Source organism: Peromyscus eremicus, chromosome X (assembly GCF_949786415.1).
Source record: "Peromyscus eremicus chromosome X, PerEre_H2_v1, whole genome shotgun sequence".
NCBI classification, from domain to species: domain Eukaryota; kingdom Metazoa; phylum Chordata; class Mammalia; order Rodentia; family Cricetidae; genus Peromyscus; species Peromyscus eremicus.
The window spans coordinates 7,228,924-7,252,281 of NC_081439.1; the positions used below are offsets into that span (position 1 = coordinate 7,228,924).

At 35.0% G+C, this 23,358-nt stretch overlaps 1 protein-coding gene and 1 non-coding gene across 4 annotated transcripts in view; one reads left to right on the plus strand and one right to left on the minus strand.

The window, feature by feature from the left end:
• Positions 1–23,358, plus strand: part of Cask (calcium/calmodulin dependent serine protein kinase) — a 338,698-nt gene that overhangs the window by 72,699 nt on the left and 242,641 nt on the right. The gene's annotated exons all lie outside the window — the stretch shown is intronic.
• Positions 20,778–20,851, minus strand: Trnan-guu (transfer RNA asparagine (anticodon GUU)). The gene has a single exon. It is a non-coding gene; the product is annotated as a tRNA-Asn (tRNA).

Sequence of the window (23,358 nt, forward strand, 5' to 3'; positions counted from 1 at the left end):
TCTGGTGAGGATTACCTGGGAACATTTTTATAATTTGATTTTATTAGAAAAATATGTAACAAATTCTATATAAGTAACATACAAGTTTAATTTTGAAATAAAATATTAATCAAGATCACTATGTGATTCAATAAATTTTAAATTTGTATTGCCTTACTGAAGAGTCCATATTATAATTTGAATATTTATTCTTTTTTTGCCATCAATATTCTAATGTTTTGTTTAATAGGGTTTTTCATATTGCACAAATCCAATAGTCCCTTTAAAATAAAAACAGATTTTTATGTTTGTGTTCATTTTCCTTTAAGTTTTTAGAAGATTCTGAGACATAGCACTCCTAAATGGTTTAGAATTTCTTACTTCTTATGTATAAAGATATAAAATTGCTTATGAGATGAGTAAAAGGTTTCTACTAAATGAAAGCTGAATGAATTTATATTAAGTTTTTTTGTTGTGGGGCCAGTGAGATAGCTCAGCAGGTAAAGGCACTTGCCTCTCAACATGACAACTTTAGTTTGATCCCAGGAGCCATCATGATAGGAGTGACTCAACTCCTAAAAGTCATGTTCTGACCTCCACACACACACACAAACATGCAGAATAAATAAATAAACATAATGAAAATTTTAAGATTTTATTTTTATATGTATATATCTATACAAATGTATGTATGGGTTTCTGTGGAAGCCAGAAGAAGGTGTCAGACACACTGGGACTGGAGTTACAGATAGTTATAAGCCACTTGATATGGTTGATGGGAACCAAACTTGTATCCTGTGGAAAAGCAAGAAGTACTCTTAACCACTGAGCCATCTCACCAGCCCCTGATTGGAAGATATTTTCATCCACACATGTACAAAGACACATAGACACATCCTTTAGTGAAATTCCTAGATTATCTTTGAACTTTTAATTAATATACTTTTTGTCTCTTATTCTGCTGAGTCACTAATTAGATTTTGTTTTAAAAATAGTATCAAAATTAATTCAGGCAAATAAGGATATTAAAAGATATAAAATAGATAGAAATTAGAAACTGAATTCCAAAGTTCTGAGTTACTTTTATTTTTACTTACTTATTTTGGTGCTAGGGGTTGAAACCAGAGCTTTGAGCATGCTAAGTATATGATGTACCAATGAACTCTACTCCCAGTCCATAACCACAGTTTGAATAATGATTGTTTAGTGAAAGATCCTCATTTTGTATAGGTATTTCCTGTAAGTTCAAACATTCCCTCCTAGAGGAAAGAGAAGACCAGTGAAATTGATAAGGCTTAGGAAGCTCAGAAAATTATAAAATTCCCTTTCCAAGGTTCAATAAGAAGTAAGAAATTGCTGGGGAGAGAAACTGGTAAAACTGCCTCCAAAGCCCTTAAGAAAAGCCTAAGCAAACCAATCAAGGATTCACTAGGCACACAAAAGAAAGAATACAGACTTAACAGGATTTCTTCCCAATCAATTATTAAATATTAAAGAACAATAATAAAGAGCAACAATAACAATAAATCTTGGATAGAATACTCTGATTTTACCGATGATATTATGGTTAAAAATATCCAGTTATAAAAAATAGTCGTACCGGGCGGTGGTGGCGCAGTGCCGGGCGGTGGTGGTGCACGCCTTTAATCCCAGCACTCGGGAGGCAGAGGCAGGCGGATCTCTGTGAGTTCGAGGCCAGCCTGGGCTACCAAGTGAGTTCCAGGAAAAAGGCGCAAAGCTACACAGAGAAACCCTGTCTCGAAAAACCAAAAAAAAAAAAAAAAAAGCCAATTATAAGGTTTGCATGTAATGAAGGTACAACAACAACAATACTATTCATGCACAAGCAGTTGAAAGGAGCAAGCAACAGAAATTATCCATAAGCAAATGCAGATATTTTAATTAGTTATTTTAATGTGCTCAGAAAAGTAGAGGAAACCAGTATAAAATGAGTAAAAGAAGGTATGAAAGTAATATCCTGACCAATAGAAAATATAAGCATTGAGATAGAAACTACACAAGCAAAAAGAAAAGGTACAGAGTAGAAATTTCGAAGTTGAAAAGCAAATCATCCAAATGAAAAAGCAGCAGATTTGAACAGACAGAAGAAAGAATTACGACCAGAAGACTTGAAGATAGGCTCATTAAGATTATATAGTTGAGGAAAAGGGGGAAAAAAGCCAAATAGAGATCTGCAGAAAGCCCTCAAGCATACAAAATAAATATAATAGGGGTGCTGAGATGATAGGAGAAGAGGAAATAGAATGTTTGAAGAAACCCTTGAGGAAAATAATGACATAGAAGTTTAGTAAACTCTACATAGATAAACAGAAAAAATATATCATAATCAAACTGTCAACATTATAGACAAGGAATGTAAAACTACAGAAGAAAGTAGCAAGAAAGAAGCAATTTATCATAGACAATAACTACCAGATTTTTCATCTGAAATCATGAAGACTAGATGGCAGTGGGATAGCTTTCAACATCTGAAAGAAAATATCTATTAAGAATCCTTTATATAGAAAGAACATTCTTCAAAAAAATGAAGTGTAAATTAAGATATTCTCAGATAAACAAAATTTGAGGAAATCTTGCTGCCTACCTACTGGAAATAATAATAAACTTGCCCTACATGAAATTCTCAGGGTAGGTTCTATAGTTTCGACAGAAAGTATTTGTTAATATCTTGAAGCCCTATAGAAATAAAGACCACAATTAAAAAGAAAATCCTATATATAAAAGACAGTATAAATACATGTTTTACAACATGACCCCAATATGTAGCATTGGCTGACTTGAAACTCATTATGTAGACTAGGCTAGTCTTAAATTCACAGAGATCTGCCTGCCTCTGCCTTCCAGGTAAGATTAAAAGCGTGTGCTACCACACTTGGCTATAAATACACTTTTATTGTACCTACATTTCTCTTAACTGACTTAAAAGATAACTGCATAAAGTAGCATTATAAAACTATGTTAATAAGACCATTATGCTGTAGTGTCATCTCCAGATTAACTAATAAAAGTTCTCAATATACTAGAAGAAATGACAAGATAATATAAATGCTATAGCTGATAATATCTGTACAACATCAAAGAAGTCACTGGTATAGGAATACAAGAACAAAAAGGGCACAGCAAAGTTTCTAATATAAATCCTACCTTATTGGTAATAGTATTAAATATAAATGAATTAAAACTAATTTCAAGGCAGAGATTGGCACAATGAACAAAAACATGTCCTATAATAGATTATCTACAAAAAACACATTTTATTTTATTTTTATTACATTTATTTTTGTGTGTGTGTGTGTGTTTGCATACAGTGTGCATGTACACACTCCACTACATGTATTTGGTGATCAAAGGACAACTTATAGGAGTTGGTTCTCTCCATCCATCATGTGGGTCCCAGTGATCAAAGTCAGGTCATAATGCTTGGCAGCACGCACCTTTACCTGTTGAGCCATTGTTCTGGCTTGAGTCACATTTTAGATTCCAAAGACATTTAAGTTGAAATGTTAAGAAAAGATTTATCATTCAAACCATAACCAAAAGAAATTTAAAATACCTCTACATAAAATAGAAATTTGTATTTTATTGATACTTTATTTCAGGGCTGATGAGATAGCTCGGTCAGTGAATTTAAAATCAATCCTCAAAACCCATGTTAAAAAGTCAGCAGGGTGGCTTCTGCTTGTAATTCCTGTACTGGGTACAGGTATAGCAGAAAGAGATCTCAGAGTGCTCTGACTAGCCAGTCTAGCTGATGAGCTTCAGGTAGGTGGGAGACCCTGTCTCCAAAAGCAAGGTGGACAATACCTGAGGAATAACACTCAAGGTTGACCTCTGACTTTTACATCATGTACACATGATACATATACACATGAAGAGAGGAGAAAAGGCAGGCAGGGAAGAAGAGAGGGAGGGAGGGAGGGAGGGAGGGAGAGAGAGAGAGAGAGAGAGAGAGAGAGAGAGAGAGAGAGAGAGAGAGAGAGAGAGAATGAACAAGAACAGGTTGGAGAGAGGGGAGAGATTATAGCAAGGTTACAGAGTTAATATACAGAAGTCTGTTGTTTTGATATATACTAGCAATGAGCTATTGGAATTTGAAATTTAAAATAGAAAACTATTATATTAACATAAATTGAAATGCTTACGTATAAACTTAACAAGAGTTACATAAAGAAAATTTGAAACGTATGACTTTTTTAAGATCATAATAAGTGGGGAGTCTTTCTCATATTTGTGGCTAGGAAGACAGTACTGATCAAGGTCAGTTCTTCCCAAGTTAATCTATAGATTCATTGCATTCCAAAATGTGATTCCAGATTCCAGCTAACTACCTTTTGGATATTGACAAAGTGATTCTAAAGTTATATAAAAAGGCAAAATATCTAGAATAGCTATCATAGTAGTCTAGAAGAACAAAGTCACAAGGCCAGTGCTCAACTCCATTGCTTACTTTAGAGCTACAGTCATTAGGACTATGGCTATCAGTGGAAGGATAAGTAGGTAGACTAGAGCTCAGCAATAGAGCCACACAAATAGAGCCTATTGATCTTTGACAACATAGACAGGTCAGTCTGGTGGGAGAAAGGCGATCTCTTCAATAAGTAGAGCTGAAACAAGTAGCCCATCCCCCTGAAAGGCAATGACTCTGGGTGGAGATCCGAATGGGAACTAAGCAAGTTGTCTGCATTCATCATTCCTATTTAACATAGTGCCAGAAACAATCACAGCAAGTTGGGAGAAGTTAATGTATACATATAGATAGGAAATGAAGAAATGGAGGTTTCGTTGCAGATAACATGTGAGTCTGTGTACAAAATCTCTAGGGAAAAATGCCTATAACTAGTGAAAATGATGATGAAACAAATATACTAAACAATTATATACTGTATGCTAGAAACCGTAGTTAAAAATGCAAAACCATTTAGAATTAGGTAAAACAAAACCGACCTCTTAAATATAAACCACACAAAGCATACACAAACCTGTTACATTGAAAACAACTACAAAATTCTAATGAAAAGAAACAGTCTCTAAATAAATGGAGGCCAATAATAATCAAAGAAAAAAAGAAGCTATGAATTTGGGAGTGAGAGGGGATGGTAGAGGCTGGATGGAGGCATGGGACAGGATGGAGGGAAGAAAGGGAAGGGGGAAAGTGATGTAATTCTATATTAGTAAAAAATGTATTAGAAATGATACAAAATATTTCTGCTCCTCAGGAAGTCTACTGTGGCTATGTCTGGTAGAGTTGTCTGTTTTAGGCAACATTGCTCTAATTTCGTGGCTTTGGATCTTTGATGTAAAAATTGACCACATAGTAATGCCATAAATAAATGAAGACATGTATGCTGTTCATGGATTGACTGCTCAGCATAGCAATGTATCTATTCTCCCCAACAATCTCACAATTTAATACAATTTTAATTTAGTTCTCAGCAAGAATTTTTGTGGGTATAAGAAACCTTATCCTAAAATGTTTATGGAAAGGAAAAAACAAAAACAGCAAAAAAATGCTTTTAAAAAACAAACATAATAAGGTAGGAAGAATCAATCTATTCTCACTTTTTGATATACAGTTGAGTGTGTTAATGATGCAGAGTTAGACACAGAGATTAATAGAACAGTTTGGATTTTACAGAAGCAGCCACAGCACAAATAGAACTATTTTCAGTTTTTACATTTATTTATTTATTCATTGTGTACATACACACATGTGAAAATCAGAAGATGTCTAGATAGAATCACTCACTCTACCACATAAATTCTGGAGATAAAATTCAAGTCATTAGGCTTGGCATCTCAGCAGCTCCTAACTGATTTTTGACAGATTTAAACCGAATTCGGTGAAGAAAGCATCTTTTCAAGCAAATGGTAGTAGGGAAATCGGATCTCCACAGGCCAAAAGTGGACTTCAGTAGAGACCTGTTTAAGACTTATTCAAAGTGGCTCATAGATTTAAATGTAAAATTTAAAGCTATATCACTTATATAATATACCAGAAAATTGTGTCTATAAAACTAGATGAAGAATTGTTAGACATGATAGCAAGAGCACAATTCATACATTAAAAAACCAGTAAGAAAATAATTCAGTTACAGTTAAGAAAAAGTATAAGTCCTAGCCAAGTACACAGTAATATGTTCAATATCATTATTCACTAGGGAAATCAAAGCCAAAATGACATATTACTACATACTTAGTAGAAAACTTAGAATTAAAAATAATGATACATTTTTCTGTCAGCAATGCAGAAAAAAATGGCTCTTTCATACATTGCTACTGGGACTATAAAGTGGTGTTATAACTCTGGAAAATCGAAAGTTAAAAATTTTAAGCAAACCCTTTCCATACAACTCAGCCATTAAATTACAAGAAAACATACATCCCAGAGAAATGAAAATATATGTTCACGGCAAGATCATAATCAAGTTTTCATTGTAGTTCTATTCATACTAGGTAAAATTTGGAAAGTACTGAAATACATTACAATGGGCTAATAGTTAAGTAAATTGTGGTACATCTGTGTTGTGGAATACTACTCCACAATAAAAAGAAAAATAGCAATGCATTGAACAGTTTAATGGATCTCAAAGAATTGTGCTTCATTTTAAAAAACTACCTGTAAATATCATGTATTATATGGACTCCTTTATGCAAGTTTCAAAGTGATAAAAGTTTAGAACTGCAGGACAGAGAAATAATTGTCTGCTATGTGGCACTGCAATGTTACAGTCAGAATCATGAAATACGACCATTGTGATTTTAAAGGAATAGAATTGGGCTCATTGTGGAGTATCTTTGTGGAACACAACTGATTTCCATTTTGTTGGTGACAAGAATGTGCACATAATGATAAAATAGAATAATTCTACATATAATGCATTGAATAATTCTACATATAATGCATTAATGCATGTAAAACTGTGAAACCAAAATGAGGTCTATTATTTGTATCAATGTCAATTTCCTGCATTTGATATTGTACTGTGGTTGTATAAGATGTTACCAAGGGAAGGAAGGATTGGGTTAATGATATAAAAGCCTCTTCGTATTATTTTTGTGCATTTCTGTTAATGTATAATTATTCTAGAATAAAAGATGTTCCTTAAAAGTTTCTTTGTGGTTTGTACAGTCTTCTACAAGAGTAATAATTATCTGCCAAATATTCAAGAGTATAAGAAAACACATTTTAACTAAAGGTTTGGGTTTCTGATAACTCAAATTGGTATGTACAGGCAAATCATGATTGATATAACTGAGAGCATCATCAAACACTGTTAGTTGCTTTCCCTAGGAAACATGAATATTCAATAATTCTAATTTACATAATGAATTTACATTCATTTTGTAGGATAATTACTGGTTTAGCTAATTAATCTATATCCCCTCCTTCTGCATGCAGAAAGCTTGTGAAAACCTTTTCTTTGCAGTGATATTCTTTAGTATTAGTCTTTAGTATTAGCCATGGCATGTATAGAAGTAACACAGCAAATATCAAGATATTAAGGTTTATACTTCAGTTTTGTCATGTAAAATACTATAGAGTTCCTCATCAGTTTCATCATGCATTTATGAAGTACTGGTCACAGATTTAATGAATCAAATTGTAATTTGTGAATTAGTATTTGAAATGAAAACACCCATTCATCCAAATGTTATTGAATTATTCTGCATGTGCTGCATCCTATGCATGTGAAGCATAAATTCATTTTATTGTGGAGTTATCACATAATCATCTTTAGAATTGATATTATTAAACATGGATTCCTGAGAATCATGAAATTATTGGCTGTGACTAATACTTTAATCACTTTATTTTTTGATAGTTCTATGGAGAAAACAGAAAGGATTTTGTTTTAAATGAAATATTTGAGCAAAACTGGAGACCAGCTTCCAGCTAGTTGTATAATTTTCTACAGAATGTCTATTTTCACCATTTCTGATCATAGTTCCCATTTAATTACAGCATGGATCACTGACTAGTATATTCTAAAAGATGATTTTCCCATTAAATTTTTCCCCATGCTATTGAAGCATATATTAAAAGCAAAAAGGATTCATGTATTTTTGTATTTCATGCATCTTAGGTAATAGATTTTGTGCTTTTTAGCAAATTACATTGATGCTACATCTTTGGCTATTTTGAGTGAGTGAGTGAGAGAGAGAGATTGTGTTGTGTGTGTGTGTGTGTGTGTGTGTGTGTGTGTGTGTGTGTGTGTGTGTGTGTGTTTCTGTCTGCCTGCTTGCCTGGCTGTCTGGCTGTCTATATTGAACCCCGTTAAGCTAAAAAGTCAACTTTCAAACAAATGCATCCATTTTTTACTGATTACTTGTGGTGCCGTGGCAATTGTTTCTGGATAGCAAATTTAAAATAAGATGCATATTTTCCTAATGTGAAGTTTCTGATTGTCTTGTTAATCATATTCTGCAACTAGTTCTGTCATAAATTGCTAATGTATCTCTGAAGTGGAGCAATTTACAGTGACTATTCTTGAGATCAGCCATGGGGAAAAAGAAAGCTCTGATTTCTTACATACTTTTATTTTACCCTTTAAGAATGTGGAGACAATTTAGTCCAGATTACTTGTTCCTATAAGTATATGGCTGTTTGTTAACTAAAATGACTCAGACTCACTAGATATAATTCTAGATGTGAACATTTAATATGTTGACTATAATTCCTGATATCAATGTTATAAATGACTCTTAATCTGATTTTCCTATCTCACTTACTAGATGTGTTGATAAAAAAGGCTGTCATGTTTACATGTTTATATATTAGTGCTCTCAAAGCCCTTTGGTTTATATATTTAATTTCATCTTAATGTCACCTTCAGGAAATATAACAGTATGAAAAACTATAAAACAAAAGCCTCTGCTCAATATTTATTCTGAAATAAAATAGTATTTTAAGATTGTCTCACCTCCACCATTTGCAGATTTTTTTTTAAACTTTCCCTATTTCCCTTGTTTTTATACAAACAGCTAACTATTCCTTCAAATCTTTATTTCATTCTTTACATTATGTGATTTAGAGAATTCCTCTGGAAACCATAAAAATAGATGATGATAGATATTTTGGTAGGTTGGTGGATGCATAAACCCTATTAGGTGGAGATGGGAAAAATTCTATAAAATAAGTATGAAAATTTGGCAGTATAGCTAATGATTATAATGTTCACGTCTAAAGTAGCTGAGGGCATTCTTGTATGTTTGAGTTGCTGTTATTATGGCTAAATGAATAGGCATTTGAAATAACCTAAGAAATCATCTTTTATTATTAAGGTGGTTCTACAGAGGTTTGCATTATGTAATTGAGTGTATTTTTTTTTTTAAATAAATTCTGGGCTGGGCGGTGGTGGCACACGCCTTTAATCCCAGCACTCGGGAGGCAGAGCCAGGCGGATCTCTGTGAGTTCGAGGCCAGCCTGGGCTACCAAGTGAGTTCCAGGAAAGGCACAAAGCAACACAGAGAAACCCTGTCTCGAAAAACCAAATAAATAAATAAATAAATAAATAAATAAATAAATAAATAAATAAATATAAATTCTAAGTAAGGAGTGCATCTATTCAAAATGATTATTGCACAGAAGAGAATGGGCTATTGCATTATATTATGGATGAGAGTTTCTATTAGTCCTACCAGAATCTTATTATGGACCACTGAAATATGTGCGGAAATCTTCAGGATGCCAAACAAAGGGAGTGGGGCCTGTTTTTATAGCATGGAAGATCTATGTAGTTCTCAAAGATCAGACGAAACAGAATTTTTTATATTGTTTTTATTGGTTAAACAGTTGATCTCATCAATTATAAGGCAAAGAATGGTCATTCAGGCTGTCTGTATTTGGCCTTATCATAGATAAGTGAATGAGAAGGAAAGGTCTCTTCATTTCAAGTTGTTTTCCAAAACATAAAAATTGGTAAATTTATTAACTTTTGCTATTTTTCCAGGATTATGGGGTTTAAGTAAAATTTAACAAATGTTAAACTGTAAAGACTTTGAAAGGTTATTAATATTCACTGCATCATTTTTATATTTCTAATTTATACAAGAATATATTATTAGTCCTGGTTTTCTTTGGCAAGGACTAGACTTTACTGTCAGCAGCAATGTTTAATATATACAGTCCAGCCTCATTATTCATGGACTCCATATCACTCAATTCATCCAAACACAGATTGGAAAAATTTGGGGGAAAACATGTATCAGTACCAAACAAGTACAGACTTTTATCTTGTCAAGAGTCTCTAAACAGTATAATTCAACAACTACTTGGGGTTTGAAAATAACCTAGAGATGATTTAAAGTACTGGATACCCTTTAACATTGTCCCAATTTCAGTAATATGATGGGCATTTAAAGAAACATACGCAGTCTGTCCCCTTGAAATTTGAAACATTTGGGGATAGTATGGGAGTTACAAATTTTAAGTGGTAACATGTATTACTTTTCAATAAATAAAGAATTCAATTTGATGGTGAAAAAAGAATTTAGAGAATTGCTACTTGAATTTTCACTCTGTAACAGTTATTCTTCAGACTAGGGGTTACAAGTGTTCTTAAGTGTTCATAAAGACTTCCACACAGCATCCGGCATAGGTACTTCCAAAGGAACAAATTTCTGAATTCATCTTCTCTCTTATTATTTCTAAAGTTGCTGTGCTTAAGGAAATGCTCATGATGCATATACAGTTTTTTCTCTCATTACCTTCTATAATATTTTATTGTCTCACATTACAATGAGTCTTCTTCTCTCTCAACTAAAATATTGTAGGGTGTTGCAATATCTATAAAGGCCTCTAGAATGCCAGATAAAGGAACATGTTGAAAATTGGCGTCAGGATTGAAAAGGGGAATTAGTTAGATTGATTCTCTGTTTACTTTCAGTAAAATTCATGGAACACAATCAACATGCTAGCTGGTGAATCACTAAAACTAATTATTTATTAAGTCATTATGGAATTTCTAGTATATAAACCAAAAAAAAATATTTCTCTTACAAAGTATCAGCTATTTCTATCTACTTATTTAAAAAACAATAATGGAGTTGCATCAATAGAGAAAAAACAACATATAGAATTGAAGAAATATTTGCCAACTATGTATCTGGCAAAGGATTATACTCAATTACATATATGACCTAAAATACATACCCCAAATAAACCTAATTTTAAAAGCGGGCAAAAAAGCCATATAGAGGCCATACCTGGTCCAGCAGGTAAAGGTTCTTGCCTGATGACCTGAGTTCAATACTGTGAACACACATGGTGGATGAGAAGAATGTACTTCTGCCAGTTGCACACGTGCTTTGTGGCACATGCATACTCACACACTTATGTGCAGGCATGTATGGGCACATTGTTCAATTATAAAGAAGAATCAGATCCTTCATTTTCAGCAAACTGGTTGGAATTGGAGGACATTTTGTTTAATGAAATAAGTCAGCCAGAGAATCACAAATACCGTATGTCCTCTCTTTAAAACAAAGAAGTCAAACTGAAAACAGTATAGTATTACTGGAATTACAGAATGATAAGCTAAAGTTTTAGGGGTAGTTAGAAGCAGGGAGATAAAAGGAGGCTGGATTTGATTAGTATATGATATTTGCATTTATTGAAGTACCATACTTGGCCTCATTAATAAGTAGAATTAATACAAGTTAATAAAAATAAAATAGTAAAATGTTTTATTCAGATGTAATTTACATACCATAATATTCAGTCCTTTAGCCTGTATATTTGAGTGATTTTCACTGGTGCAACTCTTATTTCTAGAACATTTCATCAAACCCTTAAACATTTTGCCTTTTGTTGACCCATGATCCTTCAGCTGCCCACCTGTCAACCTTAAATCTACTTTGTCTCAAATGGATTTACACATTTTGGACATTAATGGAGTCATGCCATAGGAGACCTTTAATGACTGCTTTCTTTCACTTAACATGTTTCAAAAAATGCATTTACACATTGTAGATTGGATCTGGTTGCTCTGTTGTCTATTGTGTGGCTCTACCACATTTTATATATCTATTCATTAATTGAAGATTGGTATTGGATCCCTTTATTAGCTGACATGTGGAATGCTGCTGTTAACATTAATATACTAGCAGTCTTCATGCATGGTTTTTGTACTTTATGCATCTATCTATTCAGCAATGGTTCTTTATAACTCTCAGACTAACACTTGTGGCACTTTTGTGATCACCCACAGACCTGCAAAGCATTGCAATTTTTGAATTGCCCAACACTTGGGTTCCTAGTTGAAGTTAAACAGTGCAGTTCTTTTCTTCTTGTTTTGGCTCTCATTCTGTAAATGAATGTCCTTTTCAAGGTCTATTTAGTTCCACGCTTCACATTTTTGTGCTTTTTGCTGTTGACTTGGCTGCTTTAAAGAGGCTACCAAGTGTAGTGCCAAAGTGTTGCCTAGCATTCCTTAATGTAAGAATGCTATTATGTGCTTTTACAAAGGAATTGCATCCTTCAGATATGAGTTAGAGAGCTGTTGGCCATGAGTTCAGTTACCAAATTAATATATGTGACAAAATGTATCTTTACACACACAATCATATAAAGAATTATGGACTGATCACTTGACCAAAAATGTGTGACCAGAAATTCACAGGAACCTAGCCCTCTATTTCTTCTGAAGAGCAGTGGTTCGACATTTATCCCATGTATGGGCTGACTAAAAACCATAAGTACTATGAATAATGAAAACTCAGTTGTATATGATTTTTCATGGATATATATATTCAAATTCTCTAGAGTGTATGTTTAACAGTAGCATTGTAGTATGGGGGTATAGCTTAGTTGTAGAAGTTTAACTAGCATTTGTAAGACTCTAGGTTCCATTCCCACTATAGCCAAAGTAGAAATAAAAGGGTAGCATTGCTAGGCTATATAATAGCATCTTGTTTTCATGAACAAGTTTCCTCAGCCTTTATACATACAAAAAACAATAAGATTCAAAGTTAAGTTGAACGTTGTTATAGTCTACCAGGTACAAGGAAATGGCTTCATTGTTGGGCAGGTTTGGGAATTGCCCTGGTTTAGATACCCATAACACGTAAGAGTGATTATCTTTTGTGACACTTCAATATGAATAGCTTTCAAGGACCCCTAAAGAGAAATGCCCAATTTCAAGGAACATTTACAATTTTCCTAAAGTGGATTCCTTGCTTGTTCGTTGTATCAACTTTTACTACCCGTCTCACCTCCCCATCGCCAATTTACAACATTGCATCTAGAGTGCTTAAGCCTTATGTAGGAACTTGTTAAGCCTAGAAGGGGGTTAAGGCAGTATTTTTAGGTTGACAATTTTACACAAACTCAACCCTTCTAGTAGCATGAAAAAAATGAGTATATAATGAAAGCATTTTAATAACAAGTATCAAAAAGAGCAGTGTCTATAAACAGAAGCAGTTTGTGCTTCTGTTTGTAGTAAAGATTGTATCCATACCCAAATGATATGTACATCCTATATTTTAAAGAGCTGTCATGTACTGGTCATTTGCTATTTGAAACTCCAGGCATGTTGGTAGGTGCTGCTTATATATGTTGTCGTATTTTATCTTCTGAAAAAAAATACATTTTGCAGTTGCAGATTAGAGAGGTTTAAGAACTTTTGAATTGATACATGGGACATGATAGAGCCAGGTGAATCTTCAGTTGGTCTGTGTTTTGGACCCCAAGCCTCTGTTTTAGTCACATTTCATACTGCTCTCCTACACTTTATATCACAGTGCTCAGATACTCTTGGCTTCACATATGCCACACCTCAAAACAGAAATGTATATACATGAAGTAAAGGTAGGGATATCTTTTTCTTGATTTTTCCAGTTTAATTTACTCTTACCATCTAGAATTGTGCCTATCACAAAATAGACACTTGGCGAATATTTACCCAGTGAATAAAGAAATACCATAAATTTTCTTAATGTATTGAGGATGCTAGGGATACTACAGTAAAGCAATGGTGTGGTATTAATAGTACATGAAGATTTCGACTTGGTGGTGAAGGTTGTTGCACCTGTAAAAGTTTAAATGGTTATGTTACATTTTTATGGTCAGTACTCCAAAGTTGAACTACAAATATATATGATTCTAATACTATTTATCCCCTTTAACCTGGCCAACTCTAGTTTATCCAAACCACTTTTTTTGTGCAAGTTTGTTCTGTAGCATTCTATAATCAGGTCATATAATCAGTTATGGTAGTAGCTGGTGACTCTTCTCATACTATAAGAAGTCCAGTCTAGGTGTCCCCAAAGTAAACCCTGCAAAGACCCCAGAGGCAGATCAAGAATGGGCAAAAAAGACTTAGACTATTTCAGGATTAAAAAAGAAATTTACTCACATGGTCAGTAAATTAGTACACAACTTAATCATCAGAAAAATCCAGGTTAAACCACAAATTGATAGCACTGCATTACTAACAGAATGGCTAACAGTGAAAACAACAATTCCAGTGTCAGTGAGGATGTAAACCAACCAGAACTTTTCTCATAAAAGCATAAATTTGTAAACTGGAAGTATCTCCCAAAGCTGACATACATACCTAATGAGTTTGTGATTAGCATTGCCATTCCTTAAGTGTATACCCAATAGAAATACTTTAACATATATCCACCAAGAACTAAAAGTGTGCAAGTTTGGTTTAGTATAATTCTTTATGATAGTCTAAATTAGAAGCACCTCATGTTCTAAAAAGAATAACACAGTAAATTATGGTGTATTCATATAGTGAAGCAGTAAAAAAAGAATGGATGAATCTTTGTTACACAAAAAATATAGATGACTCCCACAAGCATGATATATTAAAGAAGCCATGCATCCATAGTGAAGCACTGGGCCACACTCTGGGAATCCTGTTAGAAGAGAGGGAGGAAGGATTGTACAAGCAAGGGGTGTCAAGGTCATCACAAGGGAACTCACAGAAACAATTAACCTGGGTTCATAGGAGCTCACAGACTCTCTGGACTGACAGCTTGGGAGCCTACATGGGGCTGACCTAGGCCCTCTACATATGTGTGAAAGTTATGTAACTTGGTCTATTTGTGGAACTCCTAGCAGTGGGATTGGGCCTGTCCCTGGTGCATGAGCTGGGTTTTGGGAACCTATTCCTCATACTGGTTTACCTAGCTCATCCCTAATACAAAGGGAGAAGCTTAGTCCTACCTCAACTTGATATGCCATGCTTTGTTGACATCCATGGGGTGCCTGCCTTTCTGAACAGAAACAGAGGAAGAGTGGATGTAACAGAAGGAGAGGAGGGAGGGGAACTGCAGTTGGGATATAAAATAAATGAAAAAAAATTCAAAAAAAAAAAAGGAAGAAGAAGAAGCCAGGCATAAAGGACTACTCACTCTGGGCTGAGAAGATGGCTCAGCAGATAAAAGTGACAGCTGCACAAGCCTGATGACCTGAGTCAATCATCTGAACCCATATGGAAAATCAGGTGTGTCACACTTCTGTAATCCCAATAAACTGTATGTAGGATGGGAGGCTGAGGCAGGGTACTTGCCTGGAAGTTCAGGTGCCAGCTAGCCTGGAGTATGCAGCACAGTAGCAGAAACAAGGGAGACCCTGTATCAACAAGATGGAATGGCCCCCAAAAGTTCTCTGACTTTCACATGCATGCTGTGGCATGTCCTGCCCTTAATGTATACATATATACACATAAAATAAAAGACTACTCACTATATGACCACATTTATTTAAAATACAAAAGTATTGTAAGTAATCTTATATTTGAGTTCAAGTTAAGTTACCTCTGTGAGAAGATAGTGGCTATTGGGGGACAGAAGGGCTACTAAGCTGCTGGTTGTACTCTTGTTTCTTGATTGTTAAAGAGTTTACTGAACATTCAGCAAACCACACACATAATTTATATACAATGTATAGGTATGTGTGGTGGTTTGAAAGAAAATGGCCCCCATAGGGAGTGGCACTATTAGAACTGGTGTGGTTCTGTTGGAGTAGGTGTGGCCTTGTTGGAGGAAATGTGTCACTGTGGGGGTGGGCTTTGACATCTCCTATGATCAGGCTATGCTCAGCAGACCATTCTCATGTGGGATGTCCTTTGTATGCTGTGAATATATGTTGCTCTCATTGATTGATAAATAAAGCTGCTATGGCCTATGGCAAGGCAGGATAGAGCCAGGCAAGAAATCCAAGCAGAGATACAGGAGAAAAAGGGCGGAGGCAGAGACACCATCCAGCCACCCAAAGAACAACATGCCAACAGACTGGTAATGTCATGACCATGTAGCAATACTTAGATTAATAGAAATGGGTTAATTTAAATGTAAGAGATAACTAGTAATAAGCCTGAGCCATCAGCCAAACATTTATAATTAATATTAAGCCTCTGAATGGTTATTTAGGAACTGGCAGGCAGGAGAGAGAAACTTCTGATTACACAGTTCACTTCCTGTTGACTGTGGATCCAGTCTCCAGTACTATGTCTGCCCCACCACGATGATAATGGACTAAACCTCTGAAACCATAAGCCACCCAATTGAATGTCGTCCTTTATAAGAGTTGCCATGGTCATATTGCCTCTTCACAGCAATAGAAACCCAAGGGCAAGATGCTGGAACAGTTTTAATATGTTATTTTATCCATTCATGTGGTAAAGATGAGCTAGTTATTTACATTTTAAATAAATGGGTTTTATTTGTTCTCAAAAGCTTTCTCTCAGTTTTGTGCTAGGGGAAAGCTTATTAGGTAACTATTCTGCAAAATACTAATGACTTGGGTGAGTACAAATAGGTATACAGCATAAATAACTGTAGGTCTGGTAATACAGATAAAAGATTGTCATCTCAATAGTAAATATTAAGGAAAAAATTACTCAGGACACTAGTAAATCTAATTTGTCATCCTCATTAGATACGTAGAAGATGATGACAAGTCATTTGGTTCAAAATGATAAAAATGCCATTTCTGAAATGTTTAGGAAAGAATTTTTCTAGTCCATTTGAACTGGCCTTAATATTTTCTGTGTTTTAAACTTTATTTTGGCTTGCCTAAATTTCTTCCACATCACTGTGGTAAATTGTATCTATTCTGTGTTATACTTCAGAAATAACTGCCAGCAGATTTAACACTACTATTTGAGGAATGATTGCCAAATTACTCATTATTGAGTGTAAAGTTAGTAAGCAATGTTGGCTTTCTGAGAAGCTTGGCCAGTTTGTCTATAATGTGTACATATTTTGAACATTTTCAATATGTGAATGAAAGCATTGCAAATGATCTTTGCTAGCTCCACTGTAATCATTTGCTCATTCAGTTCTGTTGTTTAAGTTTTAGAAACTAACTTTTATTGTTTTAAAAAATATTTTTAAAGATTTCATACATGAGTACTTGTGTTCACATCATTTCTACCCTACCTTCTTCCTTCTCCAACTCCTGTGTCCCCCCACTTCTCAAGTTTCCAACTTGTGTGTGTGCACATGTGTGCGCACACGTGTGCTTGCACATATACATATGTATATATAAATAGAGCCCTCTGCTGAGTTCATTTAGTTTAATGTGATCATCTTGTCCCCTGATATTTGAAAATGCTTCTCTTATTCATAGAGATTAAGTAAATGACATTTCTATCCTGTTGAGTTCTTATTAAATTCAAAGAAAATTTAAGGTTGTTAAGTTTTAAGTGGATTATAGCTAAAAAGGCTTTAGTTTTTCTTCTAGATCCATCAGAGCAGGAAAAGCCTAGGAAGAGCTGAAGTCAGACATGCCAGACATTCCAAATTGTCTGTACATCGTGACCTCAGCTTTCATGAGGACAATGATACTGTCCTCACAGGGCTGGCAGTAGATTAAGAGTAAGGATGTTTGAAGTTCTTTAATTTACTGCATACCATATATAGGTAGTGTGTAATTTCCCTGTCCTCTGTTGTGACAATGTATCTTCAATTCATTCTGGAGTTACCTTAATCTTAGCAACATCAATCTCATCCGTACAATTTCTATTTGCTTATTTTAAATTCTATTTTCTTTATTTCCAAATAAAACTACCAGGGGTAGTTTTTAAGCTATGAGAAGACAAAAATTGTTCTGATACTCTTTGCAAAGTGTCCAAAAATATTTTAAATAAAAAAATCAAACGTGCTCATGGATATTACTACTTGCTTTCAAACTCTCTGTCACCACTTTCTGCTTTACAAGTCTGACATGTTAAAGACAGCTGACTCTACTACCATGTGAATGCTTGTGTCTTTCCCCAAGTTCATAGTTGAATTCTAATCTCCAAGGATTAGAAGGTAGGGCTTGGGAGGTGATTAAATCACAGAGACAACCCCCCCACAAATAGGGAGACCTCAAACTCAGTTTCTTCACTTGTCAAGTGAAGATGATGGAAGAATGTGATTGTGTGGAATAATTAGGATATCACATCAAATTATATAAGGTGATAACCTTAGTAAGAAGACATACTGCACACTAAATACCAAGCTCTTTGCTAAGAGATTGCTTTGTTATTATCTCTTTAGTTCTCACAGCAACCCAGGTTGTTGTGCCCAACTGACAGAGAGGAAAGTGGAATTTTAAAATTGAAATAACTTACCTAGCTGGCATTGTAATAAGGCCAGAATTGGAACACAGTTTAATGTGAAATGCCACTCTAAAAATCTCTAGTCTTAAATCATTATACCATAGAATACAAAAATTAGGATATTGATGGCAAAAATAAAAAACAAATATTCAAATAATTATAATATGGAATCATCAGTAAGGCAATACAGATTTAAAATTTATTGAATCATATACTGATCTTAATAAGGAAAATTGCTTATGAGCATGAAATGAGTAAAAGGTTTCTACTAAATGAAAGCTAAGTGAATTTATATTAAGATATTTCTGATATGGGGCCAGTGAGATAGTGGGTAAAGGCACCATGAATCATGATTAAATAATAATAATTTAAATCACTATTATTTAGTAATAGTAGTACTATTATTTAGAAAAATGATAGTAATATACTTTAATGTACAGACTTATTTTGAATGAAATTTGGCAATTATTAGACTACCCATACACAAAAATGTGACATTTTCAATCTCAACCAAAAGTCCAAGTGGTGTGGTGACAGGGCTGCCTAGATAATGAGGAAAATGATCCACAGGCAGTTTCTTTCCCACTCTTCTTCACTGGTTTGAAAAGTCACAACTCTTTGGTGTTGAAGAAGAAAGGCTATAGATCCCATCTCTGGATGGGAATGGAAGAAATCTCTGGCTGTCTTTACTCTGTCATACCAAATACATTTTAAAGCTCAGGCTGTTACCTTAAATGTTTGAATGAGGATGTAGCTGCTCTTGGTCCTTATTCCATTCTAAAGCAGTACACAGATGTCCTCAACTAAAGATCAATATGACAACAGTGAATAATTTGTCTCTAAATGAAAGACTAAAATAAGGATAGATTGTGTTCTACAATTAGACACTAAAATCCAGTCTAGCACTGTTCATTAAAACTGAATTTTTAGCACTCGGGAGGCAGAGCCAGGCGGATCTCTGTGAGTTCGAGGCCAGCCTGGGCTACCAAGTGAGTCCCAGGAAAGGCGCAAAGCTACACAGAGAAACCCTGTCTCGAAAAACCAAAAAAAAAAAAAAAAAAAAAAAAAAAAAAAACCCTGAATTTTTAATAGTTTTATAATCAAAAGATAAAGAAATTATTTTAGGCATATTGTTTTTATATGCTTTTTAGCATGGTTCTCAAGAATATTATAAGGAAACAGAACAATTGCCTTTTGAACTGTAAAACAATTCTTATTTTTGCTAAATGGTTTAGGTCTACAATAAACAACAAAAAAAGCAAACCTATAAGGACACATCATCAGTGGTAGAATATCCTGGAAGACAGCATGAAATTCTTTTGTAAGAAACTCGTTAGATTTGAGCACAAAGCTAGTTTGGTGTGATCACAATAGACAGATGTAGGTGGTTTAACTGAAAAAAATCATGAAAGGAAGTGTACTTGCTGTTTTGCTTTCATAGTGTATTTTAAAATGTTTAACCCTGAAATAAGGAAAAAATCTAATGCCATTGTCTTTGATTCTATTTGTAACCAGTTTAATTTCTATAGTTCTGAGAATCCAAAGGGTTTGCTGAATACTTTTATAATTTTAAATAATTTGCTTGTACCTAAGGTGTATCATTCATAGTCCCTTCCAGAGATTGCCAAACAGCAATTATTTGAACAAGAAAAGTTTAGTATAATGACTTATTGCCCCCTGTGGTGTGGGCTGGTAAGAATTATAGACTCTGGTAAATAAATACAGGACTAGCAGGCTTAAGGACCAGCCACTACTCCAAGGGTTGAAGTGGAGCACTCTGGCAGGGTTTGGCCACTGAGATTCAGTCCTTGTTGAAGAGAGCAGGTGAGAGCTAATTGGACCACAGGTTTGCTGAAACATCATGCTGGTAAGGAAACAATGGAAATCTGCCTTCTAGGGTCTACTGGAAGCTATCCCTAGGGATAGGCTTCACCGTAGAATGTGCAGAAAACTGACTAAAGATGTGCCTGAGGAATCTGGTCACAGAGAAAGTACTCTAGTACTCTGCTGAAAGGACACCTAAACAGGATTCTTTTTTTTTTTTTTCCCTTTGGTTTTTTTCGAGACAGGGTTTCTCTGTGTAGCTTTGCGCCTTTCCTGGAACTCACTTGGTAGCCCAGGCTGGCCTCGAACTCACAGAGATCCGCCTGGCTCTGCCTCCCGAGTGCTGGGATTAAAGGCGTGCACCACCACCGCCCGGCAAGCCTAAGGCCCGTCGTCCCTGGGTGGGCTCGAACCATCAACCTTTCGGTTAACAGCCGAACACGCTAACCGATTGCGCCACAGAGACGGTGCCTAAACAGGATTCTAAGAGAAACTACTCATGGACAGGTGCCACATGCTGGACACTGAAAATTAAACTGCACACACTTCGAAACCTTATGAGAAAAACCGCTGGAACCAGAGAGCAAAATACTTCTCCTTTGGTGTCCTTCCCGTGCCCTCTGTTGGCAAACCTTAGTGTTGTGCCAGCCGGAAAAAAAAAAAAATTGAGTCCAACTTTAGTGCAAAGCAGTCATTGACAGGTGGAAATGCAGAGACCGTGAATTAATAAGTAGTGTAGGGGCATGGATCTTTTATTTAGCAATGAGTATAGTGGAGGTTTTGTTGTATTTTTTATTTATTTTTTTGTGATAGAGTCTCAATCTGCAGCTCAGGCTGGCTTTAAACTTCCACCTTGCCCTCCAGAGTGCTAGGATTACAAGCATACCTAGCTGATATAGTGTGGTTTGTTGCTGTTGTTGTTTTAACTTTTAAGTTAGCATACAAATTACTGAGTTTCATTATTGATGTTTTCATGTATACTTTGTTATTCATTCCCCTCCCTGTTGCCCTTCCCTGTTCCTTTGTCTCCCTCTTGATGGTTCCCTCTCCCAGTAGACTTTTCTTTTGTGTCAGTTTTACATTACCTTCCTTTTTCTTTTTTTTAAACTAGTACTTTTTTTTTTCAGAGGTGAGGACCAAACCCAGGGCCTTGCGCTTGCTAAGCAAGCTCTCTACCACTGAGCTAAATCCCCAACCCCTTTTTCTGTTTTTATCTCCTCTTTAAGATTTTTTTTCCTGCTGTGGGAGTACCCTTTCCAGTTTCATGACCTGCAACCACACAGGTGGGATAGCTTGATGCCATATTGTATCTAGCTACCCCATCTTATAATACTTGGCAGTTTTTTCATTTTATTTTGCTTTCTTTTCCTTATTTCCATTAAATGGTTAATAACTAAATACCATAGCATATCCACCATAGAATTGTTAGTATTGATTCTTATCGATTTGGGAAAATTCAGCTTTTAAAATCAAATTTTTACCTAAAACATCATCCACATAAATGAAATAAATGCATGATTTGATTCAGAATATTGTGTTAGTCCATATTGTGTATTTGGGCTTGTTATGGTAGGATTTCATAAATATTACCTAGAGAATTTGTGTACAATAATATGAATGACCAAGTGAATTTTAGTGAAAATGCTATTGATCTGTATATTAAAGTAAAACCCAGGATTTCTCTCTGAAAATTAAAGGACTTTAAGAAGACTATGAAGAAGTAGGTATGGTCAAATGGAGTCCTTTAATAGTGTGTCATATAAATGCCAACACATTGGGGAGTGATGACACTAATAATGCTGTCCTGGAGTGTAGTTGATTTCTTTTTACACTCTTTGGGGGTCTGTCACCCAGCTCCCAGATAAATACATAGAGACTTAGTCTTACTTATGAATGCCTGGCTTTAGCTTGACTTGTTTCTAGTCAGCTTTTCTAACTTAAATTATCCCCTTTCTCTTTAACTACATTTTGCCTCAGGGCATTTTACCTTTCTTTATTCTGTATATCTTTCTTTCCTTCTTACTCTGTGGCTTTGTGGCTGACCCATGGTGTCCTCCTCCTCTTTTCTCTCTCCTCCTCTTTTCTCTTTGCTCTCCTCCCGATTTCTTCTATTTATTCTTTCTGCCAGGCAGCCCCGCCTATTTCTCTCTCCTGCCTAGCCATTGGCCACTCAGCTCTTTATTAGACTAATCAAGCGTTTTAGGCAGGCAAAGTAGCACAGCTTTACAAAGTTAAACAAATGCAACATAAAAGGATGCAACACATCTTTACATCATTTAACAAATACTCCACAGCATAAACAAATGCAACACATCTTAAACTAATATTCCATAATACTGGAGACTAATTTATTCTGTCTTTGTAATAACAGGAGCCATATCCCTTTATTGCCTTTCTCCATTCCCACTTACCAACACCTAAGGTGGGGCTCAAGTTTACCAATTGCTGAACCATTGCAAAACTTTCTGTAGGCTATTCTTCAGTCTCACCCCACTTCTAATTTATTCTGCCAATTAACTGTGATTTTTTTCTTTCTTAATTACTACTTTCCACATTTCCCCCAATCTTCAGAATATATTGTTAATAGTGGCTTTCTCTGTAGCCCCATTGCTTTAAGATTAAATTGAAATACTGACATTAAGTTATCTGACACTTGCATTTCCAGATTTTATGTTTTATGTCCCTTCTCAACAGGAATGCTTTGTTAGGTTGATTTAATAGATCTTTATTAACTTCTTCCTATGTCAGATATTAAGAAGCAAAAGTCAACCTACCCTGAAGGATATCATGAGGCAGTAAAGGAAAATTCATTTAGAATCTAAATTTTATATGATTATTGTTACATTGTGTGGAAGCTGAGTGATATCCACTGGCCCCTAAAAGATGTTCATATCTAAATCCCACAATTCGACTTTGGGTTAACTGATATAGCAAAATGAAATTGTAATGTGGCTAAAGATCTAGAAATGAGAG